Below are 26,113 nucleotides of genomic sequence, written 5' to 3' on the forward strand. Positions count from 1 at the left end.
GGTCACTAAGTACTGAGGCAGCATCTGCCGAGCAGAGGGAGAGCCACCAGCCCCAGGTAGCAGGAAACCTGGAAAGAACCACCAAGTGCCCTTCAGTGGACAATTCTTCTGGTCTCCTTAGGGGATAATCCCCTATGGGGACTTCTGCCCTGGACTCTTGAGGTCAACGGTGGGGCGTGGGGGAAGAAAGAGGAATGGGACTTGTAGTTTCTGGGTCTGTGTATAAGGAGCTTGGAAGTCACCGATCCATCCTAACAACAAGTGAAACACTGAGCCAACTGAAAAATCAACAGCTCTTCTTAGATCTGTAAGAGAAGGTCACAGGGCAAACCCCCAAACTGGAGAGACAGGCCAATAAAGAAAAATGACCATTTACCTGAGTAGAAACTTAGGAGCGGCAGCGTGGGCAGGAACGGGTGTAAGAGCAGGCACACCAGAACTGTAATTGACCAGTAGCTAGAGGCTCAGAGTGCACAAACCTGAGGCTTAAAAACTCCAGGGGGGAGCCAGTCGGAGAAGGGCCCTGACACATTTGTGATTTTTAACTCCAGGAGCAAGACCAGGATCCCACAGTCAACTTCGGAGAAAAAACCCCCCTCGTGCTTCTGACGGGGGGGGGGGGGGGGGGGAACCATTTTGAAACCTGCCAGAGCACCGTCTTTCTTAACAAGGTCTACCCTCAGGCGAAGTCAATTAACCGGAGCCCAAATGACCTGGGAGAAGGGAAAAACCCAACTCCAGCCAGCCCTCTCTAGCCGTCCTGTTCCACCAGGGGAGGAAGGGGAAACTGAGAAGCACTTGTGAAATTCACAGTCCCGAAGTACAGGCTCACTGCAGATTGAGACCTAATCCTAGGGCTATAAAACACTTCCCCACACCCACACTGTATCAGCAAATCACTCAAGGCGTGTTTATATCAGTTTCTTTTACCCCGTACATCACGTCTGGCTATCAAGTAAAAATAACAACGCATACTAAAAGACAAAAATCACAGTTTGGAAAGACAGAGCAAGCATCAGAACCAGACCTGGCAGAGATGTTGCAATTACCAGACGGGGAACCCAAAACAACGATGATTAATATGCTAAAGGCTCTAATGGATAGACATCATGCACGAACAGATGGGCAATGAAAGCAGAGACATGGAAATCCTAAGAACCAAAAAGAAATGCTGGAGATCAAAAACACTGTAGCAGAAATGAAGAATGTCTTTAATGAGCTTATTAGTAGACTGCTAATAGTCGACAGCTGAGAGATGCATACTGCGCTATTTAGGCAATTTAGCTATTGTCATAGTGTGTTTAAGTTACTTGAAAATAGACAAATAGATGAAGCAAATATGGGAAAAAAATCTAGTTGATGGATGTCCATTATATTTCTATTTTTCTCTGTCTTTGAAAAATTTATATATAGTCCAATAAGTATTTAATGAATGAAATCAAGCCTGCAGATTTATATATTTAATTAAGTATATATCCAATATATAATATGTTTACATTACATTTACATTTAATTATATGTAAACATAAAAGAATAGAGTTAACTATATTATCATTTTCTACCAAGTACTAAATGATTGCAAGTAAGCTGAAGACTTTAATTAAAACAACATCCGTAGAAGCCTGAGCAGGACTTGAAATTAATAAATGTGCTAATTGGATAGTCCTGCTGAGAACCTTAGCTCTTTTGGACTTAACTGTGGCATACATTATTTCTAGTAGGAGACTTAATGTTTGTACAGCTCTTTGTTTTTATAGCTTTGTTTTAAAACACGATCGAAACATTGAAAGTAAATATCTTAGGCCCCCATTAGCCATCCTCAGAAGGAAAACAGCACCAGGTTTTTTTCCACAAGTTTTCGGTGCCGATTCGTTGTTAGATTACTACGCTTATCATTATCCACCTTGCTTTTTCATTTTTAGTTTTTAGCTTTTTTTTTTTTTTTTTTAAACGTTTATTTATTTTTGAGACAGAGAGAGACAGAGCATGAACGGGGGAGGGTCACAGAGAGAAGGAGACACAGAATCTGAAACAGGCTCCAGGCTCTGAGCTGTCAGCACAGAGCCCGTGTGCGGGGCTCGAACCCACGGACCGTGAGATCGTGACCTGAGCCGAAGTCGGACGCTCAACCGACTGAGCCACCCAGGCGCCCCTAGTTTTTAGCTTTTGACTTGAACATTTTTAGCTTCAGTTTCTAACTTTCAGTATTGACTTTTTATTAGGGAAAATTTCATTCAAGTAGCAAATGAAACCCCATGTACCCATCGTCCGGATATAATCATCTTAAACTCAGGGCCAGTCCTGTCTCATCTGTGCTCTGCTTTCTGCCCACAGATTAATACATCATTAACCTTCATAATCTATAGATTCTTATGAAGCAAATCCCAAACACCAGATTACTTCGCCCAGAATGTTTCATTAGGCTACTTTGATATATAAAGGCTCTTCTTTACTTTTTTTTTTGTTGCAAATTTTTGTTTAAATTCTAGTTAGGGGCGCCTGGGTGGCTCAGTCGGGTTAAGTGTCTGACTTCAGCTCAGGCCATGATCTTGTAGTCTATGGGTTCGAGCCCCGCGTTGGGCTCTGTGCTGACAGCTCGGAGCCTGGAGCCTGCTTCAGATTCTGTGTCCCCCTCTCTCTCTGCCCCTCCCTCGCTCATGCTCTGTCTCTCTCTGTCAAAAATAAATAAACATTAAAAAAAAGAATCTCTTATGGTTTACTTCCCTGTTTTTCCCCTGTTCCCCTATGTTCATCTGTTTTGTTTCTTAAATTCCACATATGAAATCATATGGTATTTGTCTTTCTCTGACTTATTACGCTTAGCATTATGCTCTCTAATTCCATCCACGTTGTTGCAAATGGCAAAATTTCATTCTTTTTGATGGCTGAGTAATATTCCATTGTGTATATAAAGCACACACACACACCCATCTTTGTCCATTCATCACTTGATAGACATTTGACATTTGGGCTCTTTCTGATGTTTAGTTATTGTTGATAATGCTGCTATAAAAATTGGGGTGCATGTGCCCCTTGGAATAAGTATTTTTGTAGCCTTTGAGTAAATACCTAGTAGTGTGATTGTTGGGTCGAACGGTATTTCTATTTTTAACTTTCTGAGGAACCTCCACACTGTTTTCCAGAGTGGCTGTGCCAGTTTGCATCCCCACCAGCAGTTCAACAGGGTTACCCGTTCTCTGCATCCTTGCCAATATCTGTTGTTTCCTAAGTTGTTAATTTTAGCCATTCTGACAGGTGTGAGGTGGTATCTCATGGTTTTGATTTGTATTTCCCTGATGATGAGTGATGTTGAGCCTTTTTTCATGTGTCTGTCAGCCATCTGGATGTCTTCTTTGGGAAAATGTCTATTCATGTCTTCTGCCCATTTCTTAAGTGGATAATTTAGCTTTGGGGTCTTGAGTTTGATAAGTTTCTTGTAGATTTTGGATACTAACCTTTTATCAGATATGTCATTTGCAAATATCTTCTCCCATTCCATAGGCTGCCTTTTAGTTTTGTTGATTGTTTACTTCACTGTGCAGAAGCTTTTTATCTTGATGAAGTCCCAATAGTTCATTTTTGCTTTTGTTTCCCTTGGTAAAGGCTTTTCTTTAAATATAACTTCACCACCATTATCAAACTGAAAAAAAAACAATATTTAGTATTATCAGAATACCCAGTTAGTGTTCAAATTTCCCCAACTGGCATATCAATGCACTTTTAAAGTTGACTCATTATAAACAAAGTCCACATACTGCATTTAGTTGAAATGTCTCAGTCCCATTAGTCCCTATCTGCTGTTTTAATTAATGATGCTTCATAGAGACCATTCCAACAACCTATTTTTCTTGCCTGCATAGTTTGCCATTGTACAAGTGTCCCATAATATATTTTACTCAGCCCCCCATGATGGGTGATGAGGCTTTTTTCAGCCGCTTACTGGTAAAAAGCATGCTGCAATAAATCATCTCAAAGATATAGCTTTGTATGTATATGTAAGACAGGTTCCTATGCAAGGAATTGTTGGTTTAAATGGCAAGGGACTTTGCAATTTCGACAGAAACGAACAAATTGTCCTCCAAGGAGAATGCCTCAAGGGTATATCTGTTTCCTCATACCCACACCAGCCTCCGGGTGGTCTAAAATTGTGTGCCAATAGAAGAGGTGAAAAATGGTAATTGTTCTATTTTCATTTTCTTAACTACGAATAAACCATTATCCTTTTGTATATTTTTAAGACACTTGTCCTTCATTTTCTATGAACTAACTCTTTGTGACCTTTGACCATTTTTCTATCGGATAATTGGTCTTTCCATATTGATTTGCATTACCCATTTACAGAGCAGGCAAATTAGTTCTTCTGATAACGTGTTGCAAATATTTTTTCTTGTTTGCCTTTCAATTTACTTGTGTTACCTTTTGATAGACAGGATGTTTTCCCCCAAAAATCCACATGCTCTCTTTCGTCTACTCCATGACAACAACATTTCTATGTTTTCTTTATACACAGGGTATTAGAATTTCCAAAGGCTCTGCATGTGTTATCCCATTTGTGACAAAAAAGAGTGGCAAGAGTTGGCTGAGCAACTCAGCTCACATCTCTTGTCTTCATTGTGAGCACTTCTCTGGTGAACATCGATAAACGCACAAGCGTGTGTTTTCCCCGAATGCATCTCAGATGTGCTCTTCAAGAAATGGACACTTTGGTCAAATCATTTTTAGAAATACTGGGTAACTTCCCAGATGGCCTCTATTCTCCCTTATTCTGCATAGTGATATCACTGAGAGTGACTGAAGGAACTGGTGAGTGGTGGTGTTTTTCCTGAATATGAATAGAATTTCCAACAATTATTCATTGAGGAAGGCATTTGGTGGGATTGGTTATCTAAAAAAGTCCTTCTAAAACCAAAGCAAAAACAATTTCTAATGGGAGAAGCTAGAAGTCATGTTTCTTTGCCCTTTAATGCATAAGACTGGATAATGGAGGAGATAACTTGGTCCCTTTCAAAATGAGAAGCTACTCAGAAGTCAAATGAGTTACCCAAAGTCACCTACAGAGTAAGTGCTGGAGCCAGGATTCATACCCACATTTTTCAGTTTGGATTGCAGCCACTATTCCATTTTCTCCAAAGAATAATCCAGAAACCAGAGAGGATATTCATGTGAGGCAAAGTATACATTGAAAGTAAATTCTGGATATCACTGATCCCCATTTATCTCGAAACCCAATAGTTTCCGCCTCTAATGCAAACTACTTCCCTTATACGACCCACGAAGCGTTTGTTTGTAGGAACTTGCTTTTCACTCGCACGCTCCTCCTGCCCACCGTTGCCCAGGCATCACACCATGCCTTCTAAGCCCCAGAGGCTTGGTATTGGCTGAGGGGATGCTCACTGCTACTCAGAATCTCCAGGAAGATTCAGTGGTCAATTGTCAAATTGTGAATCTCGATTCTACATATACATGCACACGTATTTTAAGATGTCCACACCAGGGAAAGAGCCACTTCTCTATTGTGAACAGAACAAATCAGTTGATTAAAGACAAGTTTCCATCATTAAAATGAAACCCGGAGCCTGAGCTAAGCCAAGGAACTAAAACACAGATTTTCTTTTTTAATAAGCAAAATTAGTATATGTATGTATATGCAATGTATAAATAAAATACAGAATTCTGCAGCCCCCAAAAGAATATATATCTTAGCCCATTAAAATCTTATGCGTAAACTATAATTCTAACAACTTTTACCAAGCACTCTCCATGTGCTAGGCACTGGATTAAGACCTTATTTGGGGGGCGCCTGGCTGGCTCAGTCGGTTAAGTGTCCAACTTCAGCTCAGGTCATGACCTCACAGTTTGTGAGCTCGAGCCCTGCATCTGGCTCTGTGCAGACAGTGCAGAACCTGGAGCCTGTTTCAGATTATGTGTCTCCCTCTTGCTCTCCGCCCCACCCCGCTCACACTCTCTCTTTCTCGAAAATAGTAAAATAAACATTTAAAAAAGACCTTATTTGGATTATTTCATTTCATCCACATGACAACCTTTTGACTTATATATCAGCACTAAAAAGAAATGAGCAATCAAAGCTGTGAAAAGACATAGAGGAACCTTAAATGCATATTCCTAAGTGAAAGAATCTAATCTGAAAAGGCTACATACTCTTTGATTTCGACCATATGACTTTCTCAAAAAGGCAAAGCTATGGAGATAGTAAAAAGGCCAGTGGTTGCCGGGGTTTTGGGGGGGGAAAGAGACGATTAGGCAGAGCACAGAGGATTTTTAGAGCGTTGACAATATTACGTATGATACTGTAATGAAGGATGAATTTCATTATACATTTGTCCAAACCCATAGGATGTACAACACCAAGGGTGAACCCTAATGTAAACTATGGACTTTGGGCAATGATGACGTGTCAATGTAGGTTCATCAGTTGTAACAAACGTACCGCTCTGATGAGGGATGTTGACAACGGGGGAGGCTGTGCGTGCATGTGTGGGGTGGGGGGGCAGTATGGGAAATCTCTGTACCCAATTTTTCTGTGAACCTAAAATTGCTCTAAAACTAGTTTAATGCCGGGGGGGGGGGGCACCTGTGGTTCAGTCAGTTAAGCATTCAACTCTTGATTTCGGCTCATGGTTTGTGAGCTCAAGCCCCACGTTGGGCTCTGCGCTGACAGTATGGGGCCTGCTTGGGATTCTCTCTCTCCCTCTCTCTCTCTGCCCCTCCCCTGCTTGCACACACACTCTCTTTCAAAATAAATAAATGAAAATTTTAAAAAACCCAAAAAACTAAAGTTTAATGGGTGACGGAGATTAAAGAGTACACTTATGATGAGCACTGAATAATGTATTGAATTACTGAATCACTATACGATACACCTGAAACTAATATAACACTGTATGTTACCATTACTGGAATTAAAAAACTTCATAAAAAATTTTGGCAGCACAAAAAATACACCAAAAAAATGAAAATTAAAATAAGTCTATTAAAAATCGCACTATAAATTATAACAATTTATAATGATAAAATTAAGATAATCCAGAATGAAAATATGTGTACATTTCAACCTTCTCTAAATGCATCATGGTTTCTGTTCTCCCTGCCCTCTCCATGTAACTTTCTTGCAACATTCAACACACTGTATTTTAATTGTCCCTGTGGACTCTGCAAAATGGGTAGTTTCATCAGGCAAGGAAACGGGCAGAAGGCCTTGGCAAAATCAGACGTTATTAATATTTAACATGCATTAAACATTATTGCTCTGAGTAGGGTGCTATAAACTGGCCTTGTAAGAGTTCGACTTTCTGCCAGTGGAATATGTTTAAATTCTAACGTTGGAGCCAACATTTCAGAAAAGCTCCTTCACCCTTTGTGAATTGAAAAACCAAAAAGCCCTTCCCGGAGATGTCCCCTCCCGACACGCGGGCCTCTCTGATTCTCAGAAAAGGTACAGTTGGGTGTATTTGCAGTCTGGGCCCCTGCCCTGCGGGTGTGTGAACAGTCTGGAACCCGTGCCTTTCCACGGCCTTTCTTCCCATGGCCTCTCTGGACGCATCTCACAATCATAAAATGTTAACTCAGGCCGAGAAAAGAAAGATCTATTTGGGAGGTTCTTCGGAGGAGATAAATGGACAGAAATTCAGAATTCTAACTGCAAGTGTCTCAGATCTTTAGAGAAGTTTAATAATATAAACCTAATGAGGCTCTGGGCTTTTTAAAAAGGGAAAATTGTGGAGATTATAGAGATGTCCTATAATTATATGAAAATCGCTGCTCAAATCATAATTATTTTCTCAGTTCATTTTCAGGTTCACAGTGAAATCTCAAAGAACCAATTTTCGTCCACTACACATAATAAGTGATTATGGTTTCTTTTTAATGTACAATGGAAGTAGATTAAACCGAGAAAGAGGTTCTCACTTGATTTGTATATATGACATGTTGAAACAATGTTCGCCACAAACAGAAGTCTCACTTCTAAGCATATGGTAACTAGCAAGATCGCCACTCATGTTCTCAAGTATAAAATGATCCCCAGTATAAACATATTTGTTTTGATTTTTGTTATAACTTTTTGTGGCAGGCGATCTCGTTTTGCTGAGATCTAAAGCCTTGGGGGTACTTGTCCAATTTATCTATATGACTCTAACTGCCACATAACAGGGGAGCTCTCTTTCCCACCTTTGCCTCCAGCTCTACCTTTGGCAGAACCCTCAGTATCATCCGACGAAAAGGAGACTGATTCAGAGTATAAAGCTCTAGATGAGTGGTTCTCAACTAGGGGTGAATTTGCCCCCCAGGGGACATTTGCAACATCTAAAGACATTTTTGGTTGTCACAACCAGTGGCGGTTGGGGATGTTATTGGCTCTAGTGGTCAGAGGTCAGGGGTGCTGCTGAACACCCTACAATACACAGGACAGCAAGGAAACGAATTCTTCCCCAAAGCTTCTAGAAGCAGTAGAACCCTGCCATTTAATCCACTGAGACCCATTTTAGACTTCTGACCTCCAGAACTATAAGATAATAAGCTTGTGTTGTTTCAAGCCACTACTCCCGTGCTGATTTGATACAGCAGCATTTAGAAAAGAATTCATACAGGAACAGGCAATTTATAGAAGAGGAAACATAAATGCCTAATAAATATATTTAAAAAAAACCCCTCAAATGCAGAAATTCAGATGAGACACTATTTGAAAACCCATAAATGCAAAGAAAAGATGTGGGGCGAAGTAACTTTCGCCACTGCTGGTGGGAGTGAAATGGACATAACCATTCTGGGGAACAATGTGACAGCATTTACTCTCATTAAAAATGTGCATGGCTAGAACTCCACAGTTCCACTTTGAGAGATAAACCCTAGAGAAAAGTCTGGCACAGAAGCATCAGGAGAATTCTAGAACAATGCACATTGTAGGATCATTTCAATACAAAACAACTGGGAAACACGCTAACTATTGGTCAATTGAGGAATTTATAAATATATTACGCTACATGCATAGATTGAATACATTGCCTAGAATGAATACATGAACTATGTGTCTCAACACAGATCTTGAAAACATACCACTGAGGACACAGAGCAATTTGCATTGTGATACACACAGTATAATAGCCTTTGTGTCATTGTGAACACACACAGGGCTATTATATGTTTTTCACAGATGTCTACATGTGTGGTAAAACACAGAAACACAGACTGGGAACATTCATGTCCTTCTGTGCTGGTGATAGACACTGGAGGGGATGGGAGATGGGACTAGAAAGGACGACAGAGGGGATTTCAACTCCACCTGCAATGTTCTACTTCTTAGACACGTAAAAACACAAAAATAAAAATGGCACAGAAGATACCAACTTTTGTGCACAGATTTTCTTCTTACACTTTTCTTTCTCTTTTTGCCTTAAATTCTTCTCGAAATATAAGCATAACACCCAAAACAATGGACGTTAAAAGGAGAGTGATCATATTGAAATTGGTTTCGAATAAACCCTGGCTTAAAACTTACATTCAAGCCACCTGGGCGGCTCAGTCGGTTAAGCATCCAACTCTTGATTTGGGCTCAGGTCATGATCTCATGGTTTGCGAGTTCAAGCCCCTCATCAGGCTCCACGCTGATGGTGCAGAGCCTGCTTGGGATTCTCTCTCCCTCTCTCTGCCTCTCTTTCGAAAAATAGATAAAATTTTAAAAACTTACATTCAAAACTTAATAACTCACTTTGTCTTTCCAATCTCAGGAAGTATCTTGACACATTAGTTCAGACCTAATATCTTTAAGAATTAAATTGATATTGGATTAATGGGATAATGGAATAGGTGCTAGATTAATGAATGGAATAATACCTGAGTGTTACTAAAATCGGTATCACATTTTCAATCAAGAAAAGTGTCTGACATGCATCGCCTAACTGATTTTCCAAAGAACCCCATCAGTGAGGTAAGGCAGATCTTCTGAAGAGTCCTGTTTTCGGGGTGAAAAAATGGAGGCCTAAAGAGGACGATGACTGGTTCAAGGTTGAAAAGTGGTAAGAACCAGAGCTTGGGCACATGTCTTCTGATTCTAAGCGCCATCCATGCTTTTTGTACTATATCAACTACCACCTGGGATGAGACATGGATTATTTAATAGCTGTTCCTATTTAAGAAAAAAGAAGGAAGAGAGGGAGGGATGGAGGGTGGAAGGAAGGAAGGGAAGAAGGAAAGCAAACCAGGATGTTTTAGATGTTCTAGATGTTCTAACCGGCTCAAATGCCGTTAACGCCTGCTCTGTGAACTGGCTGTTTAAATGAGCAAGGAAGCATGCAAATGATTCTTATTCTGGGTTCATATCTAGTACAGTGTTCACATCAAAAGAGGGACTGGTCCTAACATTTAAATTTTATTGGGTAAAGTCCTGGGCAAGCAATATCAAGGTGGCTAATGGTAAAAGAGAAACAAGCAAGAGTTACAAAGATAATGTAGAAATCATGTTGAATTTGGAATCATTAAGGGAACCGGTCATGTTTCACTGGGAAAAGAGAAACCTTAGGGAAAGTGATACTTCTAAAATATAGAGCTGTCAAAATATTAAAAAAAAAAAAAAAAAAAAGGAATGGGTTGCCTCAGAGGAGTTCAAGCAGAAACTGGATGAATGGTTTCCAGCAATGCTTAAAAGGAAATGTTTATTTTGGAAGAGGCGCTGAACTAGATGAGAGACATAGAGTCATTCTCTGCCAATCACTCTCCCTAACACCGGTCTAATGGAGGGAAGCAAGAATCCACTCGAATAGTTCCGGAGGCCCCTCCAGCAAGGGGCATTGAAATAACAGAGATTCCCTCCAGATCTCACAAACGTCACGCAGGTATGTGCGTGTCTCAAAGGGAGAGTGGAAAAGATACACCGAAGATCTTGGAGAGGGATGTGACTTCTGCCTTTGTCATCTTAACCTATTCTTGTGGGGTCTCTGAAGGCTGAGGTCAGGTATGCGACGAAGAATGTCACACTAGAAGACAGAGATGGGTAAGAACCAGAGGAGATGGGTCTCATCCGTCATGGGAACACCGGTGCCCGGCAGGTCCACACAGAAGCAAGTTGACAATTGCCATGAATTGAGGTCAGGTGCCCAACTGGGAAATGGCGCGAATGATCTGGCAGGTAGCTTGACTGGTGGTAGTATCGTGAATCACTGTATTACTCAGTATGAAATCTAGAACTGGGAAATGCGAGAGAGGAATAAGTCAAAGCAACTTGGGTAACTGAGGTCGTCTGTAATATCTGATGGAGCCTTGCGTGGGAAGAGGAGTTAGCTGGGTGAAGTCTTGTGGACAACAGAGAGCAGATCCAATCTTCCATTTCAGTCCTCCACCTTCTCTAGGAATACAATACACAATTGCAACTTCCCACCCTCGTCCTAGTGTGCTGTCATCTCACCACGCTCTCCTGGAGCTTTCCTTGCTCTTATGGACATTAACATAATCCTTTCTGAGGACCTGCCCTACCAGAATCTGTGCTTTAACAAGATCACGGTCACGTGTATGCACATTAAAGGTGGAGAGGCCTCGCCTCAAGGATTTAGAACTGTGGCCCAATCAGGACTGTATTTGTGAATTAGCTTAACCACACAGCAACCAACCAATAAGGAGTTATTATTTTGAACCCAAACTTTTCCAGAGTTATCAGAAAACCTAGTTCTATACGTGAACAGAGTGGACCGTGGGGGTGAAGGTAAAAGATGTTTTGAGAAGACACGACCCCTTCCTTTTTGCAAATGTCAAACCAAGAAAATGAGAATGAGATCAGAGAACAGACCTAGGGAAGCTTTCGTAAGGGGCTATTTCCCTAAGCGTGGCCTATTTTGCCACCGAAATCTTTGGGACTACAGAAACTGATAGAATGATAGGTACTCCCACTTCTAATGTTGAGGGTTTGCAATGCATCAAAGGAGACTGGCTTTGTGAAATTAAATCCGACTTCCTGGGATTACTGCAGTTTTTCAGAGAGGGCTTCCTTAGTGTCCTAAGAAGGTTTAATATTGAGCCAAAAAATGTAATAGTATGGTGGAGAGTGAATTCTCCAGAATCCATTCCACCCAGCCAACCGTGGAAATTCCATCCCTCTTGCCAGTAATTAATTCAGGGCTGGGCAGGCCTAAGCCTGCCAGTTTGGACCAGAGAGGTGCTCGGAGAGACTTGCCGAGCACATCTGAGAAAGAAGCTGCCTCAGTTTTAGAAGAGACCTAGGAGAAGCCTCCCCTCGCTTGATAGACATGGACAAGGGTGGATGGGGGGGCAGACTGCAACCTGGGTAGCCATCGTGCAACCACAGGCACATGCCTTAGGATGAAGCCAACCCTATAGGCTTAAGAAGAAATTCTCTTTTTCTCCCTTTCTGCAAATTTCGAATCCTCGGATGGGGGAAATAGAACGCAAGTCCCTAATGGCACTATCGAATCCCCGAAACTCCCTCTACTTCTGGACTTTCTGTTGCACGTGCTATTACATTAATTCCCTAAGTCCATTTGATGTGGGGTTTATTGCTGCCCACAGCCATAAACATCCTCACTGATACAAATCATCGGTGAGAATCCTCTCTTTATGGCAGGCAGACACTACGGCACAATTAGCACGGATTCGCGATCCTCATTTCTGAAGTGATGCTATTTAAAAGCACATGCTCTTATGCCAGGTGAAAGAATACGATTTTTACCAACTACAATGAGATTCGACAATGACAGCAGAGTAATTTTGCAAACAGATGTCATGATACTCCCATCTTGTGGAAAGCTTATTTTAGTATCTTTATTGGCAATTTTTCACCAGGTGCTCAGGGCTGCGGTCGCTGTAATTGATAAGACTGATTGCATCATGGAGAACATTAACATGCTAATTTCACTTCGACTTTCAGATCGTATTTATTGAGTCGATTCTATGCGAAGCCTTCCCCTGTTTTCACTTGAAAAGTTCAAAATGGGACTCTACCTTTAACCATTGAACTTTTGAACGTTTAACCATTGAGGGTGCCCCGTGTCTTAACATGTCTGGAATTTGCAACTCAGGGAAGAAGGTGATTTTAGAGGCTTCTTGGCCAGCTGGTAACTGATTAGATCTGTTAGGGTGGGAATTGAAAGTCTGGGGCCTTTATTCCTTTAAAAAAAAAAAGAGAGACAGTGAATTCCATTTTTGAAGTTAACACGTAAGCCACTTGTCAGGTATTAATGTTCATGATTCTCCATGTGGGAGTTCTCCTCCCTTGCATGCTCTTGCTTGTTTTCTCTGCTAATTCAAATTTTAGCTATCCCCTGGTTTTTAACACTTAGTTCAAGTACAACTCCTTCTTTAAATCTTTGTAACTGACTCATGACATAGCCTGGAGGATAAGCTGGTACCACACTGAGACCTAGAACTAGACCCATCTTGACTTCTGAGCCTTGGTACTCTCGCCTGTAAAATGGGGGAACTGAAAGCGCAGGCATACCTCGCTTTATTGGGCTTCACTTTAGAGTGTTTTGCAGATACTGCAATTTTTTTTACCAACTGAAGGTTTCTGCAGCAATCGGACAACGGGTAAACTGCCATTTATCCAACAGCATTGGCAGACTTCGTGTCTCTGGGCCACATCTTGGTAATTCTTGTGATATTTCAAACTTTTTCTTTATTATTCTACTTGTTATGGGGATCTGTGATCGGTGACTTTGATGTTACTACTGTCATCGTTTGAAAGCACCACGAATCGCACCCATATAACATGGCAAAATTAATCAGTAAATTCTGTGTGTGTTCTAACTGCAGAGGTGGTAGAAACAGAAAGAGAACAAGAATCAGAAATGGAGCCTGAAGACGTGACTGAATTACTGCAATCACATGATAAACTTTAACAAATGAGGAAGTGTTTCTTATGAACGAGCAAAGAAATTGGTCTCTGGAGGTGGAATCTACTCCCGGCGAAGATGTGGTGAAGGTCATTGAAATGACAACAGAGGATTTAGAATATTACATAAATGCGATTGATAAAGCAGCGGCAGGGTTTGAGAAGATTGACTCCAATTTGGAAGAAGTTCTACTGTGGGTAAAACGTTATCAAACAGCATCACACGCTACAGAGAAAACTTTCATGAAAGAAACAGTCCATCGGTGTGGCAAACTTCCTTGTCATCTTATATAAGAAATTGTCACCGGGGCGCCTGGGTGGCTCGGTCGGTTAAACGTCTGACTTCGGCCTAGGTCATGATCTCACCATTTGTGAGGTGGAGCCCCGCGTTGGGCTCGGTGCTGACAGCTCGGAGCCTCGAGCCTGCTTCCAGATTCTGTGCCTCCCTCTCTCTCTGCCCCTCCCCTGCTCATTCTCTGTCTCTCTGTGTCTCTCAAAAATAAATAAATGTTAAAAATGAAATTGCCATAGCCACACCAACCTTCAGCAACCATACCCTGATCAGTCAGCAGCCCTCAATGTCAAGGCAAGAGCCTCTGCCAGTAAATAGATTATGACTTGCCTAGAGCTCAGATGATGGTTAGCAGCTTTTAGCAATAAAACATTTTGTAATTAAGGTATGTACCTTGGGGTGGTTTTTTTTTCTCTTAGATATAATGCTATTTCACATTTAATACGCTACGCTGTAGTGTAAACACCACTTTTCTATGCCCTGGGAATCCAAAAAAATCACTTAACTCATTTTATTGTGATATTTGAGTTATTACAGGGCTCTAGAACCGAACCTGCAGTATCTCTAAGCTATGCCTGTATTCCATGCCTGGATGGACCACAGTTTATGTATCCATTTGCTTACTGGAGGACATCTTGATTGCTTCCAAGTTTTGGCAATTACAAGGAAAGCTGTTACAAATAACTGGGTGCAGGTTGTTGCGTAGATATGTTGTCAACTTGTTTTGGGTAAGTGCCAAGGGGTGCAATTACTGACTCACGTGGTAAGAATATGTTTCGGTTTGTAGAAAACCAAGAAACTGTCTTCCAAAGACAGTTGCATTCCACCAGCAATGAATGGGAGCCCCTAATGCTCCCCATCTCCACCATCAGTTGGTGCTGTCGGTGTTCCCGATTTGGGCCCTTCTAATAGGTGTGGAGTGATATCTCGATGCTGTTGAAATTTGCGTTTCCCTTATGATGTAGGATGCAGAGCAGGTTGTGGCTGAAATCTCCATTGTCCCTCCTCGTGGAGGGAGCATAGGGGTAGGGGGGTAGAGGCAGGTCTTGATAAAGGAGCATAGGCCAGAATTGGAGAACTGTAATTGCCCTGGAAGAGGCTGGCTTTCTCTGGAGGCGATGACAAGTCCCTAAAAGGGATGACATGATCAGATTTGTTTCTTAGAAAAATCACTGTGGCTGCATGCAGAGCATAGACCGACCAGTCGCATGCAGAGCATAGACCGACCAGTCAGAAGATAGAAATCAAGGGAACAGATGATACAAGACATGGAAGGAGGGTTGGAATTAAATGGATGGATTACAGAGCTCTTTGGGGGAGGGAAAGACAGGACTTAGACTGATGCCCTCTCTTCCAGCAAGCCCTCCCTGATAGCCCTTGCCCGCGGGACAGCAAGCCTCCGTGTGCTGTGCTTCCCGGAACCCCATTTGTGCTTCTACTGTCATTCCTCCAGCATCCAGCTTCATCCACCAGGGGGGGGGGAGTCAAGTGCAAAGAGGGAGAAGAGAGAGGCACAGAATGGAGGTCAGAATGCCTGGGTTTGTATTCCAACTCTACGACTCGTGGCTTCCGACATCTTAGGTAAATCGCTTAACTCTTCTGTCGAATCTCCATTCCCGTATCTATGAAATGGGAACTGCTTAAAAGCTTGTATCATAAAGTTGGTTTGAGACACGAATAGGATAGTGCCATAAAAGTGGTATAAAATAAGAAGCAATTGTGTCTTGCTATTATTGCCTCCACAACCCACACACGCACGTGCACAAACACATTACGCGGAAGACAACAGCTTGACGTAAACAAAGATGATATGAACTGACAGCCCAAGGCCTGACTTTGTATCTGGCTAGATCTATGACTATGGGCAGGTCAAGGTCCCCTGGAACCTTGATTAATAATAGCCAACATTGCCTACGTAGAATTTAAGCTAACGTTTTCTAAATAGAACAAGTTAGCTGTAACTGCTCTGCATGTTCGAACTGACTTAATCCACACACAACAACCTTACAAGGTAGGTACTGCCGTGATTCTTCCCATTTTACAAATGAGGACACTGAGGCACAGAGACAGTAAGTAACGGCTCAAGGCTACACGGCTAATAAGGCTAGAGCTGGGATTCAACCCCAGGCAGTCTGTTTCAAGAGCTCAACATCCTTTTTTTAAAAAAAACTTTTTTTTTTTAACATTTTATTTATTCTTGAGACAGGGAGAGACAGAGCATGAACAGGGGAGGGTCAGAGAGAGGGAGACACAGAATCTGAAACAGGCTCCAGGCTCCTCTGAGCTGTCAGCACAGAGCCTGACGCGGGGCTGGAACTCACGAACCGTGAGATCACGACCTGAGCCGAAGTCGGCCGCTTAACCGACTGAGCCACCCGGGCGCCCCAAGAGCTCAACATCCGTAACCACGATGGGCCTCTTCCAGCTGTACGAGTACGATTCCATGGTGGCACCTTGCAGAGCTATTTGCACCTGGCTGTTTCACGCTTTTTGAAAGAATAGGTTATTTGCATTCTCCATTGTCATCTTTAGCTGTCTTCGAGAATTTGGTGACATGTACATTTATCTCATTAATTTCTCTGGACTAATCTTCCCATCAGTATTTCAGGGCTAGACAAACTCTCCTAAGACACGCTATGTGTCATCCCTCCCTATTTCAAATTACTTGATGCTTGGTGATTTCAGCTATTTCTCTAGGGAGACTTGTTCTACATTTCATATTCCAGTAATTCCTTAAATGAAACTCATTTCTAAAACCATCTTCTCAATTTCCTTTATCACTTGTTGCAGTCACAGTTTTATTTGGCCCTTCCTACGTGTTCTTAAACACAGTCACATGACCTCACAGCAGCCCTTGATCCTGGTAATCCACAGCATTCCTGTTCTAATATCTAAAGGTAAATAGAAAAAGCAAACTTGACTTTAATGAATATTTCATTCAATGAATATCTATTTTTTCATGCTCTGGCACATGCACAAAAAAACATCGAATCACGAGACCTTTGCAAGCTCTTTAAAAAGTAGATATTGAGGGTGTCTGTCTGTCTCTCTCTCTCACATACACACACACATGCATGCGCATTTAAAAAATTTTGAGGGGGGGCTCCTGGGTGGCTCAGTCAGTTGAGCGTCCAACTTCGTCTCAGGTCGTGATCTCACGGCTTGTGAGTTCGAGCCCCGCATCGGGCTCTGTGCTGACAGCTCAGAGCCTGGAGCCTCTTCAGATTCTGTGTCTTTCTCTCTCTCTCTGCCCCTCCCCCACTCACACTCTGTCTCTCTCTGTCTCTCAAAAATAAACATTAAAATTTTTTTTTAATTTTTTAAAATGTTTATTTTTGAGAGAGAGAAGGAGACAGCATGAGTGGGGGAGGGCAGAGAGAGAGGAAGACACAGAACCCAAAGCAGGCTCCAGGCTCCGAGCTGTCAGCACAGAGCCCGACGCGGGGCTTGAACTCACAAACCGCGAGATCACAACCTGAGCCGAAGTCGGACACCTAACTCACGGAGCCTCCCAGGTGCCCCACACATGCACATTTTTAAAATTCTCTCCCTTTAAACAGAGACCAGCGAAAAATTTTCTAAAACTCAAATAAGCACCTCTGACATTTCACCCCTGTGCTCACTCACAGCTTCAGCCATGAGAAACCACAGGATGACACATGAAGAAGCCTTTTTGTTTTCAAAAACAGATAGTATCTAGCCCAGCAGTTTTCGACCTGGGGTAATTTGGCACCACAGGGATCATTTGCAATGCCTGGAGACATTTTATTTGTCACCATTGTGGGGGGGGTGCGGAGGGGGTGGCTACTGGCATCTAACATCCAACAACGCACAGAACAAAGGATTATCTAGCCCAAAATGTCAACAGGGTTAAACTTGAGAAACTCTTAAAGCCTCTGTCAACATCTGATACAATTTATGCTTGTACAACTCAACGTCCTCAAAATGTGCCCTTGTAATAATTACGTAACATTTCAGCCTGCGGACAACTTTGGAGCCACCAGAGGTCCCCTCATAAGTCCTTCATTCTGGAAATAAAAGCATGGACACATCAGTCTATAAAGACAAACCAGGCCCCAAGACTTAAGGAATCGGAAAATCAGCCATCCACAAGGCCATTTTGGGAATGTTTCTAAAAACTTTTTGTGTTTCAAAACAAATAAGGCAACTTTAAAAAGCAAGCCAAATTTCTTCTCTTGTGATTTAATTTCCTGTTCTCAGAATTTCAAGTTTCTAATGCTTAGTGTCATCTGATCTCACTTTTGTCTTGATTCCGTGTTCCTACGAAAGGCTACGTGATAACAGCCCTCTTGAGTTTCTAAATGGGAGAATCTAATGTTCTGACATATGACCTAGCCTCAAAGTACACCTCCAGATGAGATCCAAATCTGAATCATGAGGGAGAGGCTACGCAGGAGAGGAGGGTTGTGTCTTTTTAGTTCTCATGCAGAAAAATTCTATTTCTTCTTATCGACCTCATTTCCATAATGAATCACCACTGGAAGGACATGGCAGCCTCTCAGTTACCCATGGCCACAACCTTCTAAACCCAGCTTAATGGCCCTCCTTTGCTTGGCCCAGTGCCACCAAAGACTGTTGGCTCACGCCAAAATCAATCCTCTTGGCTGCTCTCTAATTTTCATTTAGTAAATTTAGAATATTATGAAGAGCCCTTCTAACCCCTCTCTGGGATAATGTCCAGGAGCCACTTTGCCTAAACAAAGTCATTGATTTTAATGGAACAAATGAGAGAGCAATTTGTATTGCATGGCACCCTGACAGATGGGGAAATGCTAGGACTCATTTGTCCCCAGTTCTATCTTGAATGATAATAACGACTCTGCAACCAAAGCAATCTTTTACGAAAGAAAATTAGATCACGTCACTCCCAGGTTAAACCTTTTCCATAGTTTTCCATTACTGTTAGGAGAAACTCTGAAATCTGTCGTACAGCCTATAGAAGAAGACCATTCCCTAGGCCCTGCCTTTCTTGCCAGTCTCAACGCACTCCCTCTCCATCAAATTCTGTGCTCCCTTATTCTGGATCTCTTCAAGTCCTCTTCCCTCTTCCTGGAAAGCTCATGCTTCCCATGCCTGCCCCCTTGCTTTGCTTAGCCGATCCCTTCGCATGTTTCAGATCATGGCTTCAATTCGTTCCCTCAAAGAAGTCCTTTCTGCTTGAATTACGTCTGCTGAAAATTCCATTGGCCAAAGCAAATCATATGCCAAGTTTGAAGCCAAAGGTGAGGATATAGACTATGATGAGGCCAAGGCAAAGAGTAAGGATGTAGGGCAGAGGGAGGCATTGGGGCCATTTCTGTAATCACCGCCAACCTCTTCCAGGTGCATACAAGTGATGATTAGGCACCGCCTCACGATGGTTCGTGTGTACCAATGCTCATCTGAACACAGTCAACTCATGTAGACAGCTGAAGAGTCGTCTGTTTCCAGTTCCTTGTCTGTACTTGTCCTCCACCTGAAGCCCTATTACACCTACAACACCTTAATCAGATCTGGTAGATTTCCCCTTTTCTCCACATACCTCCACAATGCATTCTTTCTTTGAAATTCCACTGAAATCCAATCTATTGAGGGAATTAAATACAGGAGACCAGGGGCAGGTCTGAAACACAGAGGCAGCCATGTACCTGAGGAAGACAGCCCTATTGGAGCCAATCCCGATATTCTCAACTGGTCGTAAGCAAAGCTGACAAAAGAAACAAAATGAACTAGGCTCAGACAAGGCCACCCCGTGAGCATGTCTGGCACGAGGCCAATCCACAACCACAAAAATGATTAAACATTCCTCTCTTATGATCAACATGAGTGACTGCCGCTTCTTTACCAATGACCACTCAAGCCTTGCTTTAATCCTCCTGTCTTGTCTCCTAGATAAACATTATTAAAGTACCCAATCCTCAAATTGTCACAGCTCCTTGAAAACAGGCAAGCTAGAAGAGGCTCTGATTTCTTAGATCCTCCTTAAGGATTTCACCTAAGCCCTCTAAGGAGGCCTTCCCAGACCCCTCTTACTGAGATGTCCATGGTTCTTCCAGGGAATGGTACTTCTTGTGGCAACAAGAACAATAAACCTGACATTGTTTGACTCTAGCTGTGTTCTTGGGGTGTTTGTTCAGTAAGCTTCAATACCTTTAGGTAACTCATTCCCATTCAAAGGGTTAAGTGCTCTGACATAGGCCTCGTTTGAAACACTGAATTTCAAGCACTGCTCAAGAGCACAAAGAAGATTTAAATAATATCACCAAGTGAATTTAGGATTTACCCAGGCTGGGCAATGTGCTGAGACCAGACAGATGCAGGAAGCATTTGCTGATAACACACAATGTCCCTTTTCTGTAAGTTCTGAATAGAATAGTCATAATGTATTCAGAGTGACTGAATTTATTCTCCCATCAGTGCCTAGACTCCAACAAGATAAAGCGAGTTTCCATAGGCTAAAATGTGGATTTTTTTTTCTCCCCACATTAGCTGCTTTTAAGACTCAAACCTGCGTATAGTAAGCAAAATCAGTTCTTATAGGGGCCCAGAGACCCGTTCTTTAGAGTTAGTGTGGCCCGAATTCCTGGTTCATTTACCTTCACATTTTTTCCAATAAGTATTTTGTACTTTCTTACACGACACTGCTTTCATTTTCGGTCATTGAGGAGTGGAAATGAGCAGTAAATTCTCACTTCTGCCAATTTTCCAGATGCCATCAAAATCGTACACTATCGTATTACCAGGAGACACATGCGCCTTATTGTAGAAATGTCATTGATCATAGTATTATCAGTAATTGGTATATTTTCTCAAAATAAATTTTATTTGGGGAAAAAAACAGATGTGTATTCAGCATCGGCCTGAATACTTTACCAGATAAGAACTGTTCCATCCTATTGAAATATTTCCCCAGGTAGTCAACCAAAAGAGCTCTAGAAATGAAGATGACCGTTTTGTACTTCATTGAGGAAATGGGTAGGTGAGTCACTTTCAAATACTGATGGAGCTTTTATGGAGGTTACCACAGAGGTCTGAGCTCCAGTTTTCTCACTTGGCTTTCCCTTCTTCATTTCTTAATTAAAAAGAAAATTGCGCAAATGTGGTAGACATTAGGGCTGTAGGCAAATTCACCTCTCTCTGGGCACAGGGTCTGTTTGTTATTTTCCTACCCGCTGGGACCCAGGGTGGCCATGAGACTCGCTCTGACCAATGAAATTCAAAACTGTGTTAATTTTTGAATGTGTGTTAATTCCTTCCAAGAGAAAGGCTTTAGATGGCCCCCGCAAGACCGCGTATCATCTCTTTCCTCTTGCCACGGTGACGAGTGAAGCTGTGTGTCATCCCAGGCATAACCTAAACCATGCCGGCAGATAGGCGTTTTTATTGTTAAAAAAGTAAGGCTTTTTTTCAAGCAATATAAAGATATATAGAGCTTCACTTGCCAACACATTAGCCACTAGTCACACATGGCTATTTTGATGGGAAAAAAAAATAGTTAAATTAAAGATTCATTTCCTCAGTCACGCTACCCACATTTCAAGTGCTCAACAGTCACATGTCACTAGGGGCTACTGAATGGGACAGCACAGGTACAGAAAGTTCCGCTGGGCAGCGCTGAAGAGTTGGACAGCAAAGTACCCAAATCACTGCCCCCACACCCCTTCACCAACCCCTCCCTAAATGCCACCACTCCTTACGGATTGTCCTTCTTCTACCTTATATTACTTTTCCTATGGTTTCACATTATAAATATAAATACATCCACATACATACATATGCATAATGCTTGGTGACCCGCCTTTTTAATTCAGCCAATAAAAGGTCCCGGAGATCGTTTTTTTCCTGCTGGATATTTAGGTGGTTTCTACAAGTAACCACTTCTTAGCACATTGATAGGGATCCTTCTAGCTCTTTGTCCGGGAATTTTTTTCTACCTTGACATAATATATAATATGTATTATACTGTGATTTCTTTTTCCAGTTAAGTAACAATAAGATTTGGAGTTTATTCCATTCGTTTATATTCTCCTAAACCTTTTCTAATAATTTTGTCATTTTGGTTTTACGTTTAGCTCTGGAATCCAACTGACATTTAGTTCTTAGGAAATAAACAAATAATTGAAATAAAGATAGAAAAATGACAGTGGTGTGAATTAGGAATCTAAAATATTGGTTTTCCACATAGAGAGCAAATCATATCAATTTCATTTTCTAACTACTCTATAATACTTAAAACTAACAGAAATGGATTTATAGAACAGAAAAGAGAATTCAGAAACTGATGCATGTTTATTTGAAGTCCTGTGGCTTCATAGGGCACTTATAGTTTGTTTCTCATATGGCCAGTTATCCTCAATATTCTTTTTAAAAAACTCTCTTGGTTCCTTTCATTACATTTTCACTTTTATATGAATTTTAGGGTTGAATTGCCCCCCTTCCTTTTACCATTTCTTGTTGGACTTTTGAGTTGGAAAGCACATTCAGAAACATGGCATGACTACATTTTTCAGGTATTATTTAATATCCTTCAGTAAATAGTTCTTTTTTAATTTCTTCAACTAAATCTTACAACTTGCATTAGATTTAGCCCTGGTTGTATTTATTTTTACTGTATTTGCTATTGTTGATATTGTGAAACTAACTTTTTAAAATTCCATTTTTTTTTTTTTTAAATTTTTTTTTTTTTTCAACTTTTTTTTTTTTATTTATTTTTGGGACAGAGAGAGACATAGCATGAACGGGGGAGGGGCAGAGAGAGAGGGAGACACAGAATCGGAAACAGGCTCCAGGCTCCGAGCCATCGGCCCAGAGCCTGACGCGGGGCTCGAACTCACGGGCCGCGAGATCGTGACCTGGCTGAAGTCGGACGCTTAACCGACTGCGCCACCCAGGCGCCCCTAAAATTCCATTTTCAGAGAGGTGATTGGTAGTATAAGAAGGCTATTAATGTTCATATTTTTATTTTCAATTTCCTTAACTATATGAACATTATTCGTAGGTTTAATCATTTTTCAGAGAAACCTTTTAGATTTTTCAAAGCAGATAATCAGCATTATCTTCAGGCAAAGACACTTTTCTCTCTTCTTTCCAATATTTACGCCTTTTATATCTTTTCCCTGTGTCCCTGCTTTTGGACATTTTTGAGGTACCTGAATGTTAAGATTATCTATTTACGTCCTCTTTATTTTTCTTGCTATCACACTCGTTAAAGGATAGACTGTTTGGGAGATCTTTTAAAAGAATCAGGTTTGTGGGGGCGCCTGGGGGGCTCAGTCAGTTGAGCATCCAACTTCAGCTCAGGTCACGATCTCACAGTTTGTGGGTTCGAGGCCCGCATCGGGCTCTGTGCTGACAGCTCTGTGTCTCCCTGTGTCTCTATTCCTCCCCCCGCTCATGCTCTCTCTCTCTTCAAAATAAATAAACATTAAAAAAATTTTTTTTTAATCAGGTTTGTGTTCTATTGATTAACTCTATAATTTTTGGAAAAGTACCATTAACATCTGCTTTGCCTTTATATTTATTTTTCCAGGTTTTTCTGTTGTTCTTTTACTGGGTTTTAGATTTCACTGCTAATTTCATTTTCTCTGCTTCTCTAGGGAATGCATTTATAACTGCCTATTTTTCTTCGAGCACTTTTTTGGCTGTACTCCACATGTTTCTTTTTTCAATCATTAAATAGATACATTTTATTCAAAACCAGTATACCAAAGCTTAATTTCCATGATTTCAAAATCAAGTTGATTGTAGTGCAGATCGCTGTGGGCTTTGTCCCCTCCTATTTTCTGCTTTGGACCCATTTTTATATTTTGTACTTGTGGTTACAATGCCCGGGAAAAAAAGTTTCTGCAGATAGTCTTGTCTGACCACTCTGGAGTGGTGAACTGTTAGTCTGGTGTAGGCATCTTCTCTTTTTTTAAAATGTTTTTTATTTTGAGAGAGAGAGAAAGAGGGTATGCAAGAGAGTGGGGGAGGGGCAGAAAGAGAGGGAGAGAGAAAATCCCAAGCAGGCTTCGCGCTGTCAGTACAAAGCCTCCCTCAGGGCTCGATCTCACGAACCGTGAGGTCATGACCTGAGCCGAAATCCAAGAGCCGGAGGCTTAACCGACTGAGCCACCCAGGCGCCACCTTCTTCTCTTTGATGTCCTCGTGACTCCAGAGTCTGTCACCCATGGCACTTGCCCACGGCCACAATCTTGGAATGAAGTAAGTTGCATCCACAAATTCTCCCCATAGACAAGCTTCTCTGCCAATGACAAGTTTTTTTCTGTTCTTGGGAACCATCAAAATCAAGAGGGTCCACATTATAGCAATGTCCACAATCTTGTCCATAACTAATCAAATCTAAGCACCAAGGAGGAGAAAAGATCACGGGGAAACCAGCTGCTGTGTTTTCACCCTGTTCCTCACGATACGTTTTATCTTTCCATACTTGAACGATTGTGCCTGACCAAAGCTTCACACGATCATCAAAAACCTCTTGCCAGGCTATGGGTCCCTTGTTTATGGTTGACACAAAACCCAAAAGCTCTTGAATGCAGAAAGATTCTAGTCTTCTAAAGTCTTCGCCAAAGCCTTTCTGCTTCATGAAATAATTCGATTTTTGGATTGGATTCTCAACATTGAAATTCCACTTCGTCACCTCCCAAGTGAATGAAGTGATCTGGAAACACCGTACTAACTTCTTTGAAAAATTTTAGACAGGGAGCTCTAAACTGAATTCAGAATAGAGTTTATAGCTCTAAAGATCCCAGACTGCTTAGGTCTCCCCAAGAATGTGTATGTCCAGGGCTATAAAGCTCTGGTATGACTCGAATCCCTCACAACCAGGCACACTCGATCGCCATGGAGACATCATTTGGTGTATAAACACGAGACAAAGAATGTCTTCTTTGGTGCCTAACTCAGGGAAAGCGGATAAGGGAAAGGCTGGTCATCAACCATGTGCCAGTGCAGAACATTAAACTCATTAAAGGCTATGGCAGCCTTGTAGTACTCCCAAACTCTGATGGCCTTGAGGAAAACCACTGGTCCTTTCACAAGCAAAACACAAGAGTCATCCGAAGAGCCATTGGGGAAAACATCACACTCCGAGTCAAGGACAAGTGAGACTAGAAGTTGCTGTAACTCGACCGCAGTATTAAGTTTAGCAGGGACGCGACACCACTTGTAGAAGCCAAAAATATTGTCATGGTATCATCGAAACACTTCAACTTTTTGTTTTCATTCCAGTTAACACAGTGTTATATTAGTTTCAGGTGTACGATATAGTGATTCAACACTTCCATACGTCACCTGGTGCTCATCAGGACAAGGGCATTCCTCAATCCCTTCTTGCAGGAGGGAGCAGGCCGGGCGGCAGTGGACGAGGGGCTGTGGCTGAGGAAGTTCCAGGGAGAGAGGTGCAGCAGCTGTGGACACATCTGTGCCAAGAGTGGCATAGGTCACAGAGCCTTGCCCGTGGGCGGAGACGGGGTGGGGGCCAGTGCCACCAGCAGTGCTGGTTTTTTGTAGGACTCTCATGACCTTGATGAACCTTATAATTAAGAAGTAATTCAGGTTAGGGGCACCTGGGTGGCTCAGTCGGTTAAGCGCCCGACTTCAGCTCAGATCATTGTCTCACGGTCCATGGGTTCAAGCCCCATGTCGGGCTCTGTGCTGACAGCTCGGAGCCTGGAGCCTGCTTTGGACATGGATCTGTTGTCAATATGATCTCTCTTTCTCTTACTACTGTTGGCTTTCACTTTTACAAATATTAATATTTCTGCCCTTGTTTATCTCTTTCATTCTAGCATTTTATGATAGATCTTTTCTAACCTTTACTTTTTCATCTGTTATTTCGCCTGAAGCCTACTTTTAAATTATTCCACCAATCTGTTTTTCTTTTAAAAAAAATTTTTTTTTAACATTTATTTTTGAGACAGAGAGAGACAGAGCATGAACAGGGGAGGGGCAGAGAGAGAGGGAGACAC

General features: G+C 41.8%; 1 pseudogene; it reads right to left on the reverse strand.

Annotated features, from left to right (window-relative positions):
* The window catches only part of LOC131503005 (beta-hexosaminidase subunit beta-like), a 69,612-nt pseudogene extending 43,948 nt beyond the window's left edge, over window positions 1-25,664 (reverse strand).
* Between the last annotated feature and the right edge of the window lie 449 nt (window positions 25,665-26,113).

Source organism: Neofelis nebulosa, chromosome X, assembly GCF_028018385.1.
Source record: "Neofelis nebulosa isolate mNeoNeb1 chromosome X, mNeoNeb1.pri, whole genome shotgun sequence".
NCBI classification, from domain to species: Eukaryota; Metazoa; Chordata; class Mammalia; order Carnivora; family Felidae; genus Neofelis; species Neofelis nebulosa.